The 17,950-nt window shown below is 46.0% G+C and overlaps 1 long non-coding RNA gene across 4 annotated transcripts in view; it reads right to left on the bottom strand.

The window, feature by feature from the left end:
* Positions 1-17,950, bottom strand: part of LOC146812756 (uncharacterized) — a 41,032-nt gene that overhangs the window by 11,640 nt on the left and 11,442 nt on the right. For 2 of the 4 annotated variants that reach the window (XR_014965979.1, XR_014965981.1), the window contains exon 2: positions 1,489-1,608. This is a non-coding gene — a long non-coding RNA (uncharacterized LOC146812756). The remainder of the gene's footprint in view (positions 1-1,488; positions 1,609-17,950) is intronic. The other 2 variants (XR_014965980.1, XR_014965982.1) reach the window with 1 other exon arrangement.

Raw genomic sequence — 17,950 nt, 5'->3', positions numbered from 1 at the left:
TATTTTCCCTGCTTTGTTTTTACCCCTGTAAAATTTTGCACTAGATTTTAATAAGTACAGTGAGGCATCCTCTGTTGACTTCTTATTAAATTGCATTTTGGAATTAATGAGAGCTGTCAGACTATCTTTCGAGTGTAAAGTGTAGTAAGAGTGCTCCAATCTCTTAATTTCCCGAAGGAGATCTCTGGTGAAATTACGGGCATTTTTTCATTTCTTAGCAACAAATCCAATTATAAAATCTCTCGCAGAGGCTTTAACTGTATCCCATAAAGTTGAGAAAGGCATGGTTGGGGTCTGATTTATCTAATAAAACTCGTCGAAAAAGGTAATGAAGGAGGCAGTACATTTTGGATCTAAGAGGAGAGCATTATTAAAACACCACCTTCTAGGACCTGTAACTTTAGGCAGAATATTCCAAGCCAATTGAGACGGGGGCATGGTCTGATAATAAAATGGGACCAATCTCTGCGTTTGTAAGAGTTTGCGAAATGGTATGGGAAACAAATATATAATCAATTCTTGATTGGGTGTGATGAGAAGGGGAATAAAAAGTGTACTCACTAGTAGTTGGATTACAGAGACGCCAGGCATCCAGGAGTTTATGTTGAGTGACAGTATGAACAAAAGACTTGTGGGGTTTATTAGGAACAAAAGAGACTTTGGAAATTCTGTCAGTAAATGGATCAAAAGTCTGATAACAATCACCAGCTAGAATGACATTGTCTTCCATGCGATGAGAAATTTGCTTAGCCAATTTGGGCCAAAAAGAAGGTTCACCACATGTAGGGGCATAAACGTTAAGAAGAGAGACTGTAACCACCCTTCAGTGACAATTTAACATTCAACCATCTACCATCATCATCTGATTCTTGGGACACGAGTATGAACGAGAGGGATTTACGACAGAGTAGCATTACTCCATTACGTTTACCATCATCTGGAGAATAGAAAACTTCACCCACCCAACCTTTTTTTAATTTTAATGATCCAACATCCGAGAGGTGAGTTTCTTGTAAGAATACAATATCAGCGTCTAGTTTAGCCAAGTGGGTCAGAACCCTTTACCTTTTGATGGGAGAATTTAACCACTTAACATTCCATGTAATCAGTTTTAATGACATAGGTTATTAAAAACAAAATGATCAAAGAATAAGAAACAGGAGTCCAAATCAATATGCCAGCAATAAAGAGAGTGAAAGAAAATAATATGGAAATATATAATTAAATCAAAGACTGGGTAGAGAAGGACATATAAATCGAGTTGCAAAGGCCAAGAATGAAGGTCAAATACAACGATACAATGATAGGAGAACCAAGTCAATAGGTGAAAGAAGGACGGAAAAACATGAAGAGTAAAATGGCATGAGAAGAGAAGAGGAAAAGTATTGACAACACCGATGAATGGAAAAGAAAAAATGTCTGCATAGGGAGAAAAAGGAAAAAATGGAAGAGATGAGAACAAAAAAGAAATGTATAAGAGTAACATACCTACACATAGAAGAATCAGTGAAACAACACGGGGGAGGGGTGGAACCACATGGAACCAACGGGACGTCCAGGTTCAGTCAACGAAGGACCGGGGGAGACCACGCCATAAAGGAAAAGAATCTGTGAAGGTGAAGGACAACAAAAATTAAGACAATTAATAAAAATGCACTATGAATGTGAGAAACAAAGAAAACGTACCCAACGAGCAAACATGCGTTGAATGCAAGTTAAAACAACAAAATTATCTAAGTTATTAAGTAATACAACTCGCATAAAAAGGGAGCAAGAACTAGAAAACATGCAAATGATGCATCTAAAAACAGACATGAAGTACATAATAAAGAACGGAGGGATCTAAACAATCGTTTTATCAAAGATTAGTACATTTAGCAGTTGCAACAAATATAAAGAGTCAAGTAATATTTAGTTTATGAAACTTGTAGCCGCACAGGGTCTTCATAAGATGTTGTTCTGTTGTTGTAAGTAACCTTGAAGAGGCATGGGTGGAAAAGACCATAGCGGGCACACATTGAGCTCAAAACTGGTCTCATATCAAGAAACGCCTTGCGCCTGTTGGCAGTAACTTTAACATAATCCTGTGTGTCTGTAGGTCTGTATACTCCAGAAAGTATAAGATAACTCCTCTAGGCCTTTGCGAAGAAGAGGTGCTTGAAGAAGGTCTGCCCAGTCTATGAGCTCTTTGTATGTTGAGTGCCGTACCATCTGGCAAGTTTAGCAATTTGGGAAGGAAAGATTTAAAAAAGGTGATAGAGTCTGACCCCTCAGTTCCCTCCGCCAAGCCATAAATACGCAAATTATTCCTCCTATTATGATTTTCAAGGTCCTCAAGCTGTCGTTGGAGCACAGAGACCTGAGATTGAAGCTGAGAAACGTTTGCACTTATATCTCTAAAGGAGGAGACACTCTGTTCAACTGCAGTGACTCTTGTATCAAGTTGAGACCAAGTGTCAGTAAGAATTTGTAACTTGGTATTAATTTCCTCCATAAAAGGTCAAAGGGCCCTAATTTCTTCTAGCAGTAATTCCATAGAAACAGGTGAGGTCGATTTAGGAGGAGAGGGGGGATTTTGTTTTAGACGTTTAGTGACAGATTTGCCATGGAGTGCCGTAGAGGGATCCATGTCTGTCACAGAAGTTTGAGATGTAGACAACAGAAAATTCTCCAACCTGGAAAACGTAGTAAAAATTCTTGAATTCTTGACAAAGATTTGTTTTGGGTGTGGTTGTTTGGATAAAGCACCTTTCGAACTACCCATAAATCGTAGAACTGCCTCACGTTTCAAGCAAAAAGGTGATTGAAAGCCAATTACTATAAAGTAACAAGCATTTACAATGCAACGGTCTCGGCATTGTTAAAGTTAGAGCTATTGGCATTGCTCATGACATTATTTTTGTTTATGTTTTTGTTTTTAAAACATTTAAAGAAACGGCATTGTTATTTACAATGTCAATAGCTTAATCACTCAAATGCGAGACCTATTGCATTTGCACCCACACAGAGCCACCCACCCACACACAGAGCCACCCACCCACAGAGACACCCACCCACACACACACACAGAGCCACCCATCCACACACAGAGCCACCCACACACAGAGCCACCCACCCACAGAGCCACCCACACACAGAGCCACCCACCCCCACACACACACACAGCCACCCCCACACACAGAGCCACCCACCCCCACACACACAGAGAGAGACACACACACTGACGCAGATGCCGACAGACGGCTCATGTGGTCAAACTGAGAAACCTTTCAGAGTATATTAGTTTCTGGTCTAGCAGCTGGGCTCTTCCAACAAAGAATTCTTCGAGCAAGTGCCAGACAAACAACCCAGCCTGCTTAGAACCCGTGATCGGGGTGCCGCCATGTTTGAAGAGAACACCTCCACACAACACACTCGCGGCCAAGCTGAACAAAGCCTATGGGCCTCACGCTGAGGTATTCACATCAAGTTATCGCACTTCCAGTCACAAAAACAAAGCAGTTAAACCTTGCTCTTGTGTATGGTATAGGATTACACATAGATTCTCTGCACATCTCTCTCAAAAGTGAATAAAATAAAATGCGAAATTATTATTTTTTTAAAGTAAGGAATGGGTGTTTAAAACAGGAAATTAAAATAATGGGTGGTACTGAAAGGTGCTGGAATCCCAGAAAATGAATTTCCTGTAACAGGAAGAGGAGCAGCGCGGACTGTGTGTGGGTGGCATGTGATTACATGGGGCTTCAATTGTTTACAGCACACAAACTCTACATGTGCTCTTCGGAGGCGCTCTTTTTTTTGTCGTGGAAGAGGCTGCTGACGCCGAGTGACCACGAGCAATCACCCAGCCTTTATGCCTTCGGGCCGTGCCCAGCCCTCTGGCTGCATGCTTGTCCCGTGAATCCCGAAGGGGCTGGTAGCATGGTTTGAAAGATTAGCACAGGGGGAGTGAGTTTGGTGTTTACATAAAGGTTTGATGATGCTTCAGTGATAGAGTTCCGGCATTTTATAATGTACCCCTTTAGGTCCAAGGCACTCTCATCGTAAGGCGTGGCCACGAACGAAATTGGTTCATTTTTCCGTTTCAACTAGTAAAGATTAGGGGCTTTCTGCTGCAATGGGGGTGCCCTATTATTCTACACCACACAAGATTTGGGGTTACAAGACACCAGTTTGGCTACGGTATCAAAAATTACTCACTGTGGTCGTGGTTTTACAACTCTCTTCCGACGTGACGTCATGGATATAAGCCCTTCACAGTCAGGTCAGAGGGTCTCAGTGGGATCTCTATCTGAATTCTGGACATTTACGACGATGAGGTTCTTCCTTGGTGTTTTCTGCCTTTACAGCTTCACAGCATGGTCCAGGGACTGAAGGGAATTTTGGTATTTACGATATGGTGCACCAGCCATATGGAGGAGGCCAAGGGCCATGCTTTTCAATGCTGGACCTCAGCGCCAAGCAGCAGAGATAAAAGGCGAGCATCCAGTGCGTTCAGACGCACTGTTGCAGTACACTGCTGTGCCAGTAGGGGGTGGCATAGGGCACTGTGTTGCACCGTTATGCGCAGTGCCAGCTCCTCAGCTTTTGAACCACTATAAATCCCTAGGGCGTCACTGAAGCCCCAGACCAGAACCCTAGCTAGACGTGGCAGGACCCTCACGTCCAAAGCCCTGATTTTCTGAGGAACTCACTCGTTGTCTCTGATATTCAAATGGCTCCTCACTTCATTTCCAGATCTCTGGCAAACGGGGGACACTTAAGTCAACTCTTAGACGCGGCCTTCTCTCGAGTTGGGAGTAGGGTGTGTAGCTGATCCCAGGAGCTATAACATGTACACCCCCCTCCATCTATCTTGTCCAAGATCTCCGATAGGTTGAAGGCTTGTGGCGGAGCTACCGCACCCCTGATATGCACAGGGGCTGTCAACCCCCCAAGACGGGCCTTCAATACCTACACGACCTTTTACTCAGCTTCTGAACTCTTGGCATATACTGGACCCATCCCTGAGCTCCTGGGCCTCCAACAACGCCCAAGGCCTGCTCTTCACCTCCCGGACTCCTGATAGGCACAGGGCCTGTCACTCAAGACTACACCCGCCTTACCCACAGAGCCTGTCACTCGGAACTACACCCACCACGCGCGAGGGGCCCGTTAATCAACCATCAGCCATTGTTATACACAGGGGCCCACCACAGTCCGCCCCTGGACCCCGGAAGTGCGCACAGTGCCCATCACTCAGCTCTCGGCCCTCTTGACCAGTGGCTCTTTAATTAAAATGGAGGGATCAGGTTGTCTCTAGCTCAGATAAGGGCCCAGGATTAAAAAACGTGGAGAGAAGGGACAAGGAAGGCCTTTCAGCGCCCCCGCCCCCTCCGGGCTCTTATTAATAATAACCCTGGTGATTATCGCAATAATAAGGGGATAATGAAAGTGGAGGCCGATGGCGGATGATAAGGGGCTGCGGCCCGAGGTTAGCTACGAGATAAGGCGCACGGGAGAGCGATGGAAGAAAAGTGAAAAAACGGGCTGGACGGTGGTGTGCTGCAGAGTCCAGAGAAACAGTAAGGACTACACTAACATTCAAACACACAAGCGGGCCCGACACCTGACCCTGCGTTACGTAGGGATTATGTAGTGAGTGGGGAGAAAACGCCGCCGCCTTTCTCCGAGGTGAAGCAGAAATGCCTCGTAGAAACGCAGCGGCGGTTTCGGATTCGGGCGTGTTTTTCTTTTTCTCTCCTCTTGCCATTGGCTGGAGGAGAGAAAAACACGCCCAGCGAAAAGTAGCGAAAAAACACGCCCCCGAATCCGGAAAGGACGGGGCCTGTTTTGCGAGACGAACCTCTTCTCCAACATTTAAGAGGCCAGCCAATGGAGAAGAGGAGAGAAGAGGGGCGGGTTCAAGCCCCTCTTCTCCAAGTCATTAAATCTTGCGAGCGAGACTGCGCAAGCGCAGCCTTCGCTAGCCGAGACCTAAAAAGGAAAAAACTGTGGAAAGATGTGGCATAAAACGCAAACAGGACCATCAAGGTTATGCAATCAGCAGCTGCTATATAATAAAACTACACTATGAGGCAGTAAATCCCCGGAAAAAGAAAGGAATAGACATATATGCTCAAGTATGGACTGGAATAGCAATGATGTGGAGGATAATGAATCTTCAGTTTATCCTGGTAAGGTAGAGTGCAACTCGCGCCATGAGGATGCCAGAGAAATCTCAAAATGGCCGCTGAAGAGATTTTTACCTTCTCAATATATCGAGTGTGGGGAGTTATAGACATACCGCACCATTCGTGGATCCAGGAGCAAAGCAATAATGAAACACAGGTCAGAGTATGCTTGCAAGAGCGAGGCTTGAATGATTTTAGGTCAAAAAAATTCCTCGGACGTGAAGAACGCCGCTGGTCAGGTAAAAACACAAAATGGCGGCCATTACCACGATATCGCGTCTCACAGAGAGAAAGTCACATACCAAAGATAACTTTGTTTCTTCGCTGCATCCGGGACCCGGGGTGGTCACAATGCGTTCCGTCGACCTTTGGACATCCTCCGCACCTCACTTCTTTGCAGAAGACAACCTGGAAGCATGGAACCGCCTAGTCACGTCGGAGAGCTTCACCCAGACGCCACCATGTTCGCCGGGCGCCAAGCCACGCCCCCCTTAATTAGGAAGTTTAATCCGTATATTTTTAACATGAGTATGTTAAGTACGTTTTTCATGTGTCAATGCCAGGGTGTTCACATCATTTTGTTGTCTCAATAATGGTGTATTCTACCATGTTCCAAAAGTTAAGCAAAGTTTCCTCATCTGTCTGTTGTCAATTATGATACGTAGGTTTTATCTGTATGTGGTTGTAATCAGAGATTTTCTTGGGTTTGGGTTCAACAAACTTGGACAATGTGCACTTGTGGTGCGGTCAGAGTTTGGGCAATGACGGTAGGGGAAGCTTCCGGTTGTATGCTGGGGACTGACAGGGCTGTCATTAGGAATGACTAATTTGGGACATTTTGACAATTATAACAAATGTTTTTTGTTTTTACTAATATCGTAATTATCATGGTACTCAGAATTGGATTCATAGCAGAAGTTTATTTGGAAAGATGCCTTTTAGAAGAATATCTTTCTTTATCACTTGCAAGTGTTGTAGAGAATGTCGCTTATTGTGCAAACACTGTAATTCTTCCCTTTCCTTTCTTCAGTTCATTTCTCCCCAGTATCCTGCCCTTGTGCATTTTCTTCATTTTTGCTTCTTGTAATGAGTTTTGTTTGTATTCTCTTTTTCTGAATCTTGAAAATAAATGACATGATTACATTAATATCTGGGAGACAGATTGTATTTTTTGGGATATAGTTGTGGCTATACAAGGGACTAGATTATCCACACAACTTTACACAAAACTACATATAAGCATACGTACCTTCATTACAAAGATATTGTAAATAAAGTATGTACTGTCAATTAATTGTTCAGTAAAAAACAAAATCTTTAAAATAACCACTGTACAGTACTCATTTTGAATTAGATTGGAAAGTTAGTTCATTACAGCTCATGTAAAAACTTTGAGAAATTAGAGAACTTGAAAATGGATTGGTGCTGACAAATTTACATGACTGATGTTAAGAATGATGAGAAGGAACTTTTGAATGTCATAATATGAATGCACCTCTGGAAATGAAATTAGCATGAAAATGTGCACACAACATGAAGAAATCAAGTGTTTCTGACTTTTAAAAAAATTCTTTTTATTGAGAATTGGTACGAAACATTATCAGATTTACAAAACAGTGAGACCAATAATCACTTTACAATGTAGCAGTCTTCATCGTAACATGCTTCCTTATACACTATGGCATTAAGTCTACACAGTTGGAATCATCATACAGTTCCATTGACAGATCGTCAGTCGGCGACGCACATATATTACCTCTGAAGGTATTCCACTTTCCCCACACCCGTTCCCACTTCTTAGGGACCCCCTGTGTATGTATACTGCTCTTTCGGCCACCATCGCCATATCCATATCCTGACTCCAATCTCTTACAGTGGGACTAGTTCGCGCTCCCCATTATTTTGCAATATTCGTTTTAGCTATGGTTATACCTAGTGTCACCCAGATTTGTGCTGCACTGTTAAGATCTGTGGCTTCCCAGATATTCAAAAGACATCTCCTAGGTTCCAGAGGTACCGGGGCCCCACTAACATTCGTTATTGTAGACATCACTGCCTCCCAGTAAATTACAATTTCCGGACACTCTCACAATGTATGGTAAAATGTACCCGTTGCCCCACACTGTCATAGGCAAAGCTGAATATCTGCCCTCCCCATTTTATATAACGTCACCCTAGTGTAGTAGATTCAGTGTAACACTTTGAGTTGAACTAAGCGTAGTTTTGACGAGATTGCCACCTCCCTCGGGGACGCTAGTGCCTCCTGACAGTCCGTCTCATCCATGTCTCTCACCTCTCCCTGCCATCTTTCCCGTAGGGAAACTGTGGGGTCGGGTGATTATTAATAAGCTTCTGATATGTTAAGGACGTGGCTTTTTTATGCATGTGTTCAGTCAATAGCCTCTCTACCAAGGGGGAAGCCTCTGGAAGGATGGTGTCAGGCAGAATAGCTGCCTCTAGTGCGTGTCGAATCTGGTGATGGCGAAACAGTTCTGTAGGTGCCATCTTATATTGGTCTTGGTGTTGTGCAAATGAATTACCTTTCACTTGGCCCAGAGATCGCCTACATGCGATATCCCCATGTCATCCCACCGTTTGAATCCTTTACTATTTCGCAATGTACCCAACATGGCGGTGTCCCAAAGGGGTGTTGCTTGTGTGATCTTTTTATTCCAACCAAACTTTCTATGTACCGTGTGCCAGAGATGGACCGTATGTTTAGTCGGCCCTACCAAGGCCCTCTGGTGGTTAGTGTTGTACAGTGCTCGATTAAGTCCCTCTACCCCTAGAGTGAGTCTGTCCAGATGATAGGCCGAATCGGTGTGTGGGACATGTATTCACTGGTTTATTACGGTCAGCTGGGATGTCCATTTGTATTTTGGGTAATGCTATGCCCCTGTCATACCATGAGCAAAATAGTTTGGTCATCGCTTTTCGGGTCGGTTTCCCATTCTATAAAAGTTTGGTCACCTTCGACTCAATGGCCTGGAAATAGGCTGCAGGGACCAAGAATAGGGTGTTCTGTAGGGCATATAAAAAGCAGGAAAGTGCCATCATTTTGAAGAGTGCTGCCCTGCCCAGAAGTGTCAGTGGCAGGGCCTGCCAGTGTGTGGTGTCTTGCAATCTCTTCAGCGGTTCCAGGAGATTTAATGTCATGAAATCCTCCGAGTCAGGTGTGATATGGATCCCCAAATATTTGAAGCTGTCCTTTGCTATTTCCACTGCACAGCCTTTAGGCAGTCTGGGAGGCGGGCCGTGCAAGACATACAATATGGATTTACTCCAATTAATGGTATAACCTGATCGCTTTCCATAGGTCTCGGAAATATTTAGGATGCTATGTAGGGAACGATAGGGAGAAGCCAGATACAGGAGGATATCATCATCATATAGGGAATATGCGATCCTCGCAACTCTCCGTCCAGCGGAGTCTGCGAGTATCCGGGTCTTGTCGTAGCCATGCCGCGAGTGGCTCTAAAACCAGTGCAAAAAGCAGCGGCGATAACGGGCATCCCTGTCTTGTGCCTCGCCCTAGCGGGAATTCCGTAGAGATGTGCCCATTCGCCACTACATGCGCAAGAGGTTTCGTATAGAGTAATTTTACCCAAGAGCAGAATACAGGTCCGAAACCTATCCGTGTGAGGACTGCAAATAGGAATGGCCACTCTACCGTATCAAAAGCCATACGGGCGTCCAGAGACAATATCACGGCTTCTTCCTGTATCGTGTGTTTACGGCCTAGTACACTCTGCAGTCGCCTTAGGATTAGGGCTGTATTCCTGCCAGGCATGAATCCTGACTGGTCAGGGTGAATCAGAGTAGCACGGTGGGGTGTGAGTCTATGTGCTAAAACTTTGGCCAAGATCTTGGCTTCTGCGTTGATTAGGGAGGTGGGTCTCTAGGAAGCACAGCCCCGGGCTGGCTTCCCAGGTTTGTGTATGGCCACAATCATTGCAGTTGTCTCATCTTTAGGCAGCTCACCTTTGTCTAAGCTGGCGTTGTACATAGCCAATAGATAGGGGGTGAGAGTAGTTGCGCTTTTCTTAAATAGTTTGATAGGAATGCTGTTTGGTCCCAGGGCTTTCCCTAACTGTATGTTCCCTATTACCAACGTTAATTCCTCAGTAGTGAGCTCAGACTCCAATAGTTTGGAATCGTCTTCCGCTAGCGTAGGGAGGCAGATCTGCTGGGGAATAAACCTCAGAGTAGTGGCGTGCCAATGTATCTACTATAGCTTGGGGATCTGTTACTATCACACCCGGTGCCTGCTAGAGCTCTGCTACCCAGCGGCTCGTGCGTTCCCGTTTGTCTAGCCACGCCAGTAGCCGTCCGGCTTTATCTCCTTCTTCATATACGGTATGCGCGTGGTTGTCAGTCGGTTTTAGCATCTTCCCACAAATATTCCTTATACTCCTGTTTTTTGAGCTGGAGTAGATGTGTGTTAATGTCGGAGCGGTCTAGAGAGTATTGTGCTTCTAGTTTTTGTAGCTTGGGTTCGAGTGTTGAGACCGTGTGTGTCTTCTCCCTTTTGTGGTCTGCAATTAAGGAGATAGCTTGTCCCCGTGGGACCGTTTTGTATGTTTCCCAGAGAGTAATGGGTGATGAGATCGATGACACATTTTTGTCAAAATAGTGTTTCGTGGCTGTGAGCCAGCCTTTCAAATTTTAGGATTTTTGAGGTAACCCGGGTAGATCGGGAATATGCGACAGCGTGTGGAAGTGTTCCGTGTGAATTTGGCTGATATGAAGGAGTGATCAGAAATTCCTCGCGGTAAGTGTGATATTTCCACGAAGCGCCCCACATTATCTGCTGACCACAAGACATGATCTATTCTAGAAAGACTGTTATGGGGTTCGGAGTGATACATGAATCGGCGTGCATGTGGGAAGTGAGACCGCCAGACGTCCACGAGGCCTATTGTCCCAAGGAAGTCTGTGAGGATGGAATGGGAGCAGTGTTGCGGTCAAGATCATCATTAAGGGTTGCATTAAAGTCACCTCCCAATATTAGCTCTCCCTCCGGGACACGGAGCAGAAATGTGCCAAGTGCCGGGAATGCTACCGAGTGAGGTGCGGGGGGAATATAGGCTGTAACTATGTTGAGCGAACTACCCTCCCATTGGCATGCGGCACCTGTGAAGCGGCCTTGATCATCGGTGTATGTACGTTTAATCATGAGGGGGGACTGTTTCCTAATCAAAATCCCAACCCCTCGGGAGCCCTTGGAGAATTCAGAATGCACTATTTTATTTAAAACCCCATCCGTCGAGGGCCTAACAAGTGGTGCCTACAAGGTGGGTTTCCTGCAGGAGTACCACCGCACTGCGTTTAAGAAATTGGAGCACTGAGCCTCTCTTCACTATATCTCCAAGGCCATTCACATTCCAGGAAATGAATGGCAGGCTCTGGACCTGTGTGAACTGGGGAATAGTCAGGTTAGGGTGTGTGGTTACATGTGACATTGAGACCCTCACGGGTGAGTAGTGCGCTTTATAAATCCCTGATTGACTGATTGATTGACATTAGGACTGGCAAAGACAAAGCACTGTGACTGAAGTATAAAGTGCGGTCTCACATGGAGATTGAATTGTTGTACCATAAACCTGAACATGAAACAAAAACAGAAAAGGCAAACGAAAACTGAGAACGAAAAACAGTTGTCCCACCCCCCTCCCTGCCTTCCTGCAGGACGGTTTAAAAACTACCCGCCTCCCCAACCTTGCAGAGTGCCTAGTTCCCATTGTTCAATACCTTGGTGGGGGGAAGAGTCCATGCCGGGAACCCCCTCAGCTGCCGTTTCTTATCTGTTGCGGTGTGTCTTGCGGCCGTGTATGGATCTCCAGCGGTGAAGACAAGTCTCTCAAAGTCCCAGCATACCATCCAAAGGCAGTGCAGCAAACGGCGTTGAGAGCTATGAGCATCCGAGGGACTATTCATAGTGGGTGGTCCGGCTTCTCATATTGTCAGGGTCACACGTGTCGAACAGGTGATCATCGCCTCCACATAAATATAACTCTAAAAAGCTTTGTATTTCGTGAGACAGTGTCGAAGGCTCGGTCTTTAAGAGAAGTTCTATTGTGTTTGTCGGTTACTTGACATTACTGGAGCCGTCGCGTATGAGTCCTTCCTCTTGTTGCTGTGACTGTGGTGCACTTGCTACCAATCGATCATTGTCTTTTCCGGATCTTCCGCGATTGGTGACCTGGCGCCACCCATCAAGCCAGTTTTGGGCGTCCTCCGGGGACGTGAAGAACCTCACCTTCCCGTCAGCCACCACTCCCAACCTCGAAGGTCACGAGCGCAAAGTCCTTTCTTGATTGCCAGGAAGGTACGCCTCTGTTTAGCTACGGCAGCAGTGTAGTCGAGAAAGAATGAGATAGTACTGAGTTTGTATTGCACCGGAGGAGCTATTCTGGCAGTCTGCAGAATGAGGTTACGATCCCTGAAGTTGAAGATCCGGGCCAAAATAGGTATGGGTGGCGCACCTGGTTTGGGACAACCTCCTGGGATTCGGTGGGCTCTCTCGACTGAGAAGTACTGCGAAAGACCTCGGGGCTGCAAGTGGTTTTTGATTAGGTCTTCTACGAAAGGTCAACCGCCGGACCCCCCGTTCCCTCTGGCACGCCCAAAATGCACACATTATTACGTAGGGAGCGGCCCTCAAAATCGTCTCGTTTTGCCACAATGGTTTTGTTTTCGTTTTCCAGGTGCATCACTTGTCTTTTGAGGGCAGCTATGCACTCAGAGAGGCTAGCCGTGGTTGACTCTACATCTGAATTGGTGCTCAATTTGCAGAAATCCGCTCGTATTAGCCTGAGTTCTGTAGCGACAGTGATTATTATTGACTCGAGGAAGGAGTGCACCTTATTAAGCATTGACAAAATATCTTGTAAAGTGACTTCTCCATTCACTTTTCCTGCGTGTTCCTCAGTGAGTCGCTGCATGCACCGGCTGTTCCTGGCTCGATTTGGCACAGGCATATTCGTCGAGTTTGGTCTGGTGCACAACACGCTGACCCCTGCCTCCCATGGTTCCGAACAGCAGTTGAGCGGTTAGCTTTGCGACATTTTAGGTGGTAGTACTCACCGCCGCCTTCCAGTGTGTATGGCAAGCACACGCGGGCTGTCGTGTTTCCAACCCCTAAGATGGCCCCTTATTGCTCTCCTGCTAATAGGCTGTGGCAAGGAGGGGTCCTGAAGGCTTCATCATGCGGCCTTCCGATCCGCCCAGGGTGGGCTGTGCGCACTAGGGTTCAAAGAACCTGCTGGGCTCTCTTCAACCAGTAAACTGCAGTTGCGGTATGGGCGTCGTAGAGATGGACACTGCTCACGTTGAGCCCTGTGCAACAGGAGGTAGTGGCAGGTCGTCAAGGCCGTCCGGAGCGCTGAAGTCGGCACCGGTAACTATGGCAGACAGGGCACTCTCGTCCTCCAGGCGGTCCAGTCGCACGCTCAGCGTCAGGTTCTGGTCTCCCCTATAGTGCCATAAATGAGCGCCGCCCCCGGTGGTGCTTACAGCAGTCCAGGAGCCGAGAGTGGCCTCGCAATGCAGGGCTTCCCGTCGGGGTCCGCGATGGGACCCATGATACAGCAGGGTGTAAGGGATGGCTGCTCTCCCCAGAGGCGCTGATGCCACCAATGTCTATGCAGGGTCACAGAGGGTGTTACGCTCAATGGGGCCGGTACCTTCAGTCATGCAGGAGTATGCCGCGCAGAGCCTCCGTCCAGGCAAGTCAAGGCGCCTCCCTCCTTCTTTCCCCGCGGGGGCCTGGCACACGGCGATCGGCCTCTGTCGTGCACTGCACCACCGGGAACCTCGGCAGTCAGCTGTCCCGGTGCCTCACACAAGAGCGCACTAGCGAGGACCTCACTCCAGGCCGCCGATGCAGCCGCGCCTCACCCGGAGAGGTGCAGGATGGGTCGCCAGGCGCCCGGGCCAGTAAATCACCCGAGGTCCCGGCTCCAGACCAAGGCACAGGCTGCAAATGCTGCAGATGGCTGATCTCGGTTAATTATAGGGCTGAGAGCACCGAAATGGGCTAGATCGGTGCTCGCTGTTGTCCTATCCCGTTGCCTTATGTTTAGTATCACTCACCGCTACGGATGAGTGATCGGATAAGTGGGGGAGACTCGGAGCTTCACTAGGCTGCGGCCATTACGTTCGGCTGCTGGCCACGCCCCCGTTTCTGACATTTATTAATTCAAATAAAAGGATCTTTTTTCTGGGTGACTTAAAAGTGCCATCTCTTTGCCTTGGAACACACATTTGAAATATAAAGACAAATGAAAAGGGAACCTTCAATATCAGTAGTAGATGGAACCAGATGACTATGTCTCCTTGCTCCCAAATATTGGGCTGTCCTTCTCCCTTCTCCCCTTTCACTACAAGACTGTAGGGAAGGCTGTTCAACAGCATCTTTCAGAGTTTCTTTAAACTAAAGAGCCCCTCGGCATCTCTCAGTCTGGTTTTAGGCCACCCTGCAGCACTGAATTAGCTCTAATAACTGTAACAGATAATCTCAGGCTTATCCTGGACCAAGGAGGCTCTGCCCCGCTGGTTCTTCTTGATCTCTCTGCTGCCTTTGATTCAGTGTTGAAAACCCTACCGCTCACATGTCTTACCAACTTTGGTATTGGAAAAAGGCTTTGAAATGTATCTTGTCTTTCCTTACTGACAGGACACAGATGGTTTCTTTCCCTCATTTTCTATCTCATGAGAAGTGTAGTCAATGTGGGGTACCACAAGGATCGTCCCTTCGCCCCACATTGTTTAACTTCTACGTGTTCCCTCTGGCAATCCTATTTAGATCTTTTGACTTTAGCATGGCATCATATGCGGATGACTCACAGAATGGTGTCTCCATTACCAAAGATGTCTCTATCACCCAGCCTGATCTTTGCAAATGGCTAGTGTGACTCAGTGGGTGAAGCAGAATTGCCTAAAGTTCAATGCTGATAAGACCAAACTCTTATTAATGGGCAACACTTCACCCTTTTGGGCACCCATCTGCTCGCCCTCAGAGCTGGGTCCCACTCTCTGAACCTGTTGGTCAGGCTCGAAAGCTGGGTGTTCTTCTAGATGACACATCACCTCCTCTGATCACAAAGCAAAGGGAGCTGCTATTTGTTTTATGCTCCTACAATTATTATGCACGTTTTACCCTAGGCTCACCTTCTCTCTGCAGAATATGGTTATTCAGGCTTTCAGTCTGTCAAGTTTGGACGATGCAAACTCCTTATAATTGGGAAATCCTGGATAACTTTGGAACAGGCTTCAGATCATCCTAAAGGCTGCCAGGCTTCTTCTTAAAATTCCTGCTCGAGCCCCCATCTCTGGTCATTTACATAGTTTTCACTGTCTGCCGACTGACAAACATCCTACTTTCCAAGCACTGCGTTTTATTCACTGCGTTCTTCACAACCAGAGATCATCTTAACTTAGACAAAAATGTACTTAGCACCACCTCTCACTCCATTCACTTGAGCAATGAATCTCTTCTCTCTCTTTACACCTTTGAGTCCTATAGACTAGAGGGAAGATCTCTCCTGCAGTGGCGTAGCTTCAGGAGGGTTGTTTGGGGTGTTATACCTCCCTTATAAAATGTATTATTTAATAAAGATTTGGGTCCAGGAGCGCTCAGTTGGGTATGGTAAGATGTCTGTTCAATTTCACATGGGATTTTTAAACACTCACTCAGACAAATACACACACACACTCTCGTCTCTGCTTTGAAGGTCTTAAAACATAGTTATTTTACAAAATACTATTTTAAGTACCTTCACGATCCACACTCCCTTCCCTTTCCACTGGCCAGGCTTTGGTCCAGTCAGAAGGCAGTGAAGCATCCCAACACACACTTGTTCCATTCCTTACCAGGGCTCTTATTACAAATAGGATACACTGTCCCTGATTGCTCTGCGGGCACCTTCAAATGGATGCCCCGAGTTAAGGCTGGGACACTATGCTGTATACAATTAAGGTGCTGTCCACAGTGCAGCTACAATCTTACTTTTTCCATGGAGGTAGTGTATAGCGAAAGGTAGACTGACTGTTTAAAATGTAAAAGCTCTTTTACTGATTTTTCTACCAGACAGAACATTTAAATATTGTTAATTACACAAGTGTGTATGTGTGCATGCTAGACAATTGGGAATACTATAGGGACAGTTAGGGTTCCCTATCAGTCCTGAAGAAAGCCATGGACCCCTTGAAGGCCACCCATGGCTGAAACATGTCGACCTAGAATGGACAGGAGTGCCTAATTAGATTCATCTGTCACTTTACTTTTTTAATCATCCCTCTTCCACCACAAATACAATTTGAACTATATACCTTGGCAGGAGTTAGGGATTTTTATTCAGACAACCCTCCCCTTGTTCCCACAAAGACCCCTCCTAAAACACTTTGAGAAAGGGTCGGCCCGCCACTAGAGAATTCTTTGGCAAACTCAGGGTGGCCAATGATGAAGCATGACACCCAGGGGGTGTGTGAGGCCATCCTGTCATTTTTTGTGAGACTGTAGGGACACAATAACTGGGCAGACACCGAGAACCACCATGGTTGAGATCTGCCTCACGAAGTAAGGGTGGGAGGCCACCAAGAAGGTAAGCATCTAGGGCACATTTCGCTTTTGGTGTGTATGAAATACTTAATTATAAACAAAAGAATAACAGATATAACTTTGATGTATACAAAAATACCAATTATGCTCCTACCACAATACTTAGAATCTCATTAATATCTTATAAAATACACAAAAAATTCTAGTGACATTTGTTAATATAGTTTATCATCTATCAGACCAGATACATCATTAAATACATTTTGTCCAAGAATAACACAGAAAACAACTGCATACAACCTAAATAATAAAAACGTTATTGTTTTATGAAAGTTTGGATTTTAACCCCTTCGGTGCTCAAGACGGAATGGTTCCGTCATGACCCACGGTTGAGCTGTGCTCATGACGGAACCATTCCGTCATGACCACGCCCGCGCAAGATTCCGTCAGCACAGCGGCGGAATCTGCGCAGCATCGAAGGGGTTAACAATAAGTCCAAGGGAAAAACTTTTGTATTGGTTTGAATACCTACCACTCACAGAAAATCAATAGGTGGTGCAAACCTAATTTGAAGTGGAGAGGTTCTTAGGATGGATGATTTGGCAAAAGACATAGTCACCAAGTGCCTTATGTTTCTCGGATGAGGCTCAGAGTAATTACCAGTGGCTGAGATTAATTTTAATTCAAGCTTTCTTTCCATAATTTTTGTATACTTCAGTGCAATGCTCTAAGTGCGATGGGTATATTAAGACATGGGTCCCAGGCTCACTCTGCCACTGGAACCACGCTGCACCTGACTGACAAGTCCCTATCAGGGTGAAACTAGTCTGGGGTTGCTTGTGTTCCTGTTCAGGGACTAAGTGGCCTGCCAGGTTGGGCTGGTCTGTTCCTATTGGAGCAGGGCCAAGACTGATTTGAGTATGGCTGAGTCTAAACTGAGGTGGCATGATGGGCAAAACCACAATGTCCTGGGAAGGGGTCCGAGTAATTACCAGTGGCTGAGATTAATTCAAGCATTCCACCAATCGTATTTTTTATTTTTATTCTTCAGTACGTGTCTGGCAGCTAATCAATGAGATGCAAACAGCTTAAAGCCATGAAATAAAGTTGTAGCAGACTTCTGTAATACCCCATGAGAAAGGCAACTCGAGGCAATGTTGGACATGTTTTACACTTATCCTGATGTCAAAGTCATACTATCAACATTGGCTGCGCA

This window comes from Triturus cristatus, chromosome 7 (genome assembly GCF_964204655.1).
Source record: "Triturus cristatus chromosome 7, aTriCri1.1, whole genome shotgun sequence".
Classification (NCBI taxonomy): Eukaryota; Metazoa; Chordata; class Amphibia; order Caudata; family Salamandridae; genus Triturus; species Triturus cristatus.
Note: the sequence above shows the minus strand (reverse complement) of the source record. Positions and strands in the feature narration are given on the sequence as shown.